Source organism: Ixodes scapularis, unplaced genomic scaffold (genome assembly GCF_016920785.2).
Source record: "Ixodes scapularis isolate PalLabHiFi unplaced genomic scaffold, ASM1692078v2 PGA_scaffold8__174_contigs__length_109621045, whole genome shotgun sequence".
Classification (NCBI taxonomy): domain Eukaryota; kingdom Metazoa; phylum Arthropoda; class Arachnida; order Ixodida; family Ixodidae; genus Ixodes; species Ixodes scapularis.
In genome coordinates this window covers 35,700,240-35,705,217 of record NW_024609883.1, presented here as the reverse complement: position 1 = coordinate 35,705,217, position 4,978 = coordinate 35,700,240, and the positions used below count along the sequence as shown (strand labels likewise).

General features: G+C 42.5%; 1 pseudogene; it reads left to right on the top strand.

Moving 5' to 3' along the window:
- Positions 1-2,141: 2,141 nt before the first annotated feature.
- LOC121833551 lies at positions 2,142-3,061 on the top strand (annotated as a pseudogene).
- The last annotated feature ends 1,917 nt before the right edge of the window (positions 3,062-4,978 follow it).

The following is a 4,978-nucleotide window of genomic DNA, read 5'->3' as shown; positions in this document are numbered from 1 at the left end:
ACACCTATTCACTTTATACGTCACTACTGAAAGAAGTGTTTAGTAGCCCCTAAAGGCACACCGATGCTCGTGATTCTGCCCACGTAATTACAGACGTCCTGTAAATGGTAGCATGGGCACTCGTGATTGAGGCAACTGCATCTATCTCTGAGCTTGATGTTTGTCTTGCCAGAGCGAGCGGGTCCAACAGAAGAGCCTGGATTCGATCTTGTGCGACATGCTGCGCAACCATAAGAAATTGAAGTTCCTTCTCATATTTTCTTTAGAAATTTGGTAGTCTCTTGCCTAGTTTCTTGTTTCATAAAGGCTACAATGAACAGTTTAAATAAAAAAAAAATTAATAAAAGAACTGTTTTCAAAGAGGTCCCATAAACTAAATACTTGCAATTTTGGAACACGCTTACAAGCAAAGTATAATTCCTTTCACCGCATTAAGCAGTCCACTTCTTTAAAAAAAAAAAAACTTGGCACGTTTTAAATGGGGCACCTTGCATATTTTTGCCGAAGTGAGTTATTTTCTTTGAGAGGCCAAGACATCGGCGATATTTATTTTAAATCCGTCACAAAATTGCGAGAATCTCTCAGGTAAACTTTATTTCAGGGATGCTTTCCCTCACCACTCGTTTATTCAGGGACAGCAGAGTCTCATCAGTAACACTACTGAACTGCGAATTGCAAACTTATTTTGACCATACTGTTACTTTAGGTTCTAGCTAGTCACATTGCATAGTGCATAGTAATATTCTGCGTCCCCACGGTTGCCGCATTGGGTATCATGTTTCAGTGGACATTCAGACCTGGTTGGATCTTCCGTCTCGTTGGATATTCAGCCACGGTGGGTTTTTAGGCCTGGTTGGATCTTCCTTCACGATGAGTATTCAGGCATGGTGGACATTAAGGCCTGGTTGGATCTTGCGTCTCGTTGGATATTTAGACCCTTAGGATATTCAAACTTGTCGGACATTCCGTCACAATTGGAAAATTCGTCTCGATGAACGTTCCGCCCCGAATGTGACGTGGCTGATTGGATCTTTTGACTCGTTGGATCTTCCCTCCCGATGGATATTCAGGCAATATGAGCGCTTCGAACATGTCGACAGACACTTTCTATGACAAATGTGGAAGGACTGTCACACAATCCGATTTGATTGAGCGAATCAGGCAGCACCAAAAGTGCATTGTCACGGCTCTCGTTGTCCTTTTACATCCTCTATGGCCAGCCGATCGAATCACACATAAAACAAAGGAGAAGGATCATGGCACTTTCACTATGCGTGATTGATTTAGTCGGTGATAACTAACGTCCAAAAAAGGACGAGCGCCGAGACGATGCACTCTAGCGCCGCCTGATTGGCCTTATCGGACAGCAGCATAAGTGGATAGACCAGTTCAACCCACCGACGTCACACCACTGCAGCGGTGGGGCTGCTGTCGGTAGTGTGAATGCGCAAACGCATCCCGCACCTGTTGGGGGCAAAGCGGGCTCGTTTGTCAACACTCTGTTGGTGTATAAACATGATCGAGCATCTTTAAAAGTTTTTTTAATAGTAACCGTAAACGTATAGACAAGCTGATACACACACACAAAGACGCACTCGCACACGCACACACGAGCATGCGCATATCCGGTGCATAGCCGGCATATCCGGAATGAGCCGGTACACGGACGAAAACTCGAAAGGTTACGGCGTACTACTGGGCGATATCAGGGAGCGGCCAGGCTCTTTAAACCGACCGCAAAATTCGGTTTATTAACCTATTGCGTTCCGATTTTGCACAGCGTTGGCCGTAGGTGGTGTGGTTTTCCTATAAAATTCGCAAAGAGCGAGCTTCCACATCAGGACTTACATGGAAGAGAATAACTTATTTATTTGTACTCAACATGGGTTTACAGCTGGTGTTTCTACGGTTTCGCAACTGAGTGAGATAGTGCATGATTTCGCAGAAGTGATTAACAATAGCAGTCAAACGGTGCTATTTTTATTGATTTATTGAAAGACTTCGATAGAGTGCCTCACAGTAAGTTTATTCATAAACGTCACGCTATTGGTATTAATCACAAACTTATATTCTGGATAAGGGCCTATCTGAGTGCGCGCGAGCAGTTTTTGGAAATCGGTAGAAAATGTTCATCCTCTCTCAGTGCGTATTCTGGTATGCCACAGGGCTTGGTGCTCAGGCCCTTGTTGTTCCTCATCTATGTGAATGACATAGGAAATAATGTTCACCCATCAACAAATGTCAGACTTTTCGCGGACAACTTCGTTTTATATTCTAGTATAACTAAGCAGAACGATCAAGAAAATTTGAATTCGTCATTACATGCGTTATGAAAATGGTGTCTGGAATGGGGACTGAATATTAATTACCAGAAATCGGTAGCAATGACAATAACCCACAAAAAAGAAATTCTTGAATTTCAGTGTGAGATTTGTTCCACCCTTTAATTAAAACAGACCAAGTTAAATACCTAGAAGTTCAAATAACACGGGACTTAATATTGGACGCGCATGTTAAGTATGTGTGCAATATTTCTCGCCGAAAAATGAGTTTTTTCAGGAGACAGTTAAAAATGCAACACTAGAATGCAAATTAACCGCCTATAAACAATTACTTCGGTCTACGTTAGAATATGCAAGCATCATTTGGGGACCCTCACCAACTATATCTTACGTACGGTATAGAAAAAATTCAAGAGTGGGGTTTATATATATATATATATATATATATATATAAATAAATATATTTTTTTTAATATAAGCGCTCGGAGAGCATGTCCGATTTGCTTGAACAATTGAAAATGCAAAGTCTTCGTGTTAGACGGATTATTGCGCGCTTAAAGTTCATACATCAACTTTATCATGGTCACCTTAAAATGAGAGCAGATAATTATTTGAGGAAACCACATAGTCACTCTAATCGAACTAACCACAGTAAAATGATCAAACCGTACATCAGCCATAATGACACGTCCAAGTATTCGTTCTTTGTTCATAGCATTGAAGATTGGAATGTGTTGCCAGAGGAATTAATCAAAATTTGCGAAAGCAGTCGTTCGTAGATGGCTTGACTAAGCACATTTAGGAAATCTTATATCCAAAATGTCATTGATTTTAACATGTAGGATATCCTAAAAGTTCATCTTTTTTTTTGTATCAGCATTCGTTAAATGTAATCTGATGAAAGCATGTATTTTTGTACAGTACCCTTTGCTGAATGAGATCAAACTGTAAGTGTTTAATTTTTGTGTCATTGCTTGATTGAATTTTTAATATACTATGATCTCCGTCGTTATGTATTTATGTATTGTCGTTTTTTTCTTTTTAGCATTGTGTATGGGACTATTGTGTATTGTTGCTTGTAACCGGCCAGGGCCTGAGGAAGGCCTACAGTATTTTCAAATAAACAAATAGCCGAAGAAAAAGTAAAAAAAGAAAAATACTAAACTCCTATGGAAAACGCAGCGAAGCCACCGGTGTTCAAACCATTGGACGCCCTATGGTTTGAAGACCGGTGGCTTCCATGCGTTTTAATAGGAGCTAAGCCTTTTCTTTTTTTACTTTTTCCTTAGGTAAGCTCGCTGTTTGGGAATTTTATAGAAAAAAATGCACCACCTGTGGGCAACGCTGCACAAAATCGGAACGCAACAGATTAAGAACCCGAATTTTCCGGTCGAATTAAAGAGCCTGGCCGCCCCTTGAATCACCCGATAGAAAACGGTGTAGCGTTGGGAGCCGAAGGACTCGCCTGTCGCGCGTGGTGTAGATCGCTACAGGTGTCTCGACGCCGGCGCACCACTACTAGGGTGGTAAGGTTGTGCGCGTGCGCTGCGATAGGTGCACGTTGCGAACCTCTGCGAATCCCTGACTCCATATTCGCCGAGCCGCGCCGGTCGCAGCACTACCTAGTATTCTATATAGTACACCGTAATAAGGTAAAGAGCGTTCGTTTGCCTCCTTTTTTCTCTTCAGAGAGGATGTTCGAAGGAAGAACAGGCTCACCCTAAGCAATCCAATGGTCACAGAACAGGATTTACGTGTCTCCTTTTATCGTTGTGCCGTTGGGCGGCAGCAACGAAAGATATCCAGTCTTCGCTTTTTTTATTCCTCTCTCATACGAACTACAAAATGAAAAGACGGACAACGACCGTAGAAGTCCGGGGTGCGCTGAAGGGTATGCCCGCGGCCCGCCGACGAAAGCTTTTCAAAGCGCGTGAGGCCTTGCAAAGACGGGAGAATGACGACAAAGAGCCGATGGAATGATGTAAGAATGAATGGCGCGGGAGTCGGGACGGGGGAGGGGGAGGGGGTGCGGTGGATTTGGGTTGTCTCCACTGCCGCGGGGAAACAACATTCTGTATTCAGGCGACGTTTTGTCATGCTCGATATATGTGGCTCGGGGTTGGTGTGTTCAAAAGCAGAGTGCTTCTTCTTTATCGGCTCGCTACGCGTGTGGCTGCTTCAGCCTCGTCATGAGGTAGATGGGTCTCGCTTGTGCACTTCTTGGAAGACGCAGCTGAGATTTTGGGGACAATCCTGATTATTATCGGTAACTAAAAGAAAATACTACCGTTCTGGTCAAGACTAATATGGAAAATACAGTCTTGTGAAGGAAACGTTTTGACAGAGTATACCGTTCTTGTCGTACAATGTTTTTAAAGACATGGGATATTAGACGATGGCAAAGTTATATCTGTTTAGTTTTTGTCGTGAAGCATCGAAAACATGACATGACTTAGATTTAGATGAACAGCACATACTAGTTTCATTAGGTACCTATCTATCATTTACCTGTACCTATCTATCATTCAACTGTACGATATTATTTTTTCTTTCTTTCGCACTCGTACACTAACGGTGTTTTTCTTTTCTTTTTTTTCCTGTTCTTGCAAAACGCAGTCACACCGGGGCAGCATTCTTTCTGTCTCCCCTCTCTTGTTGCTCTTCGCGTTACATAACAAAACTGGATGACGATAAAG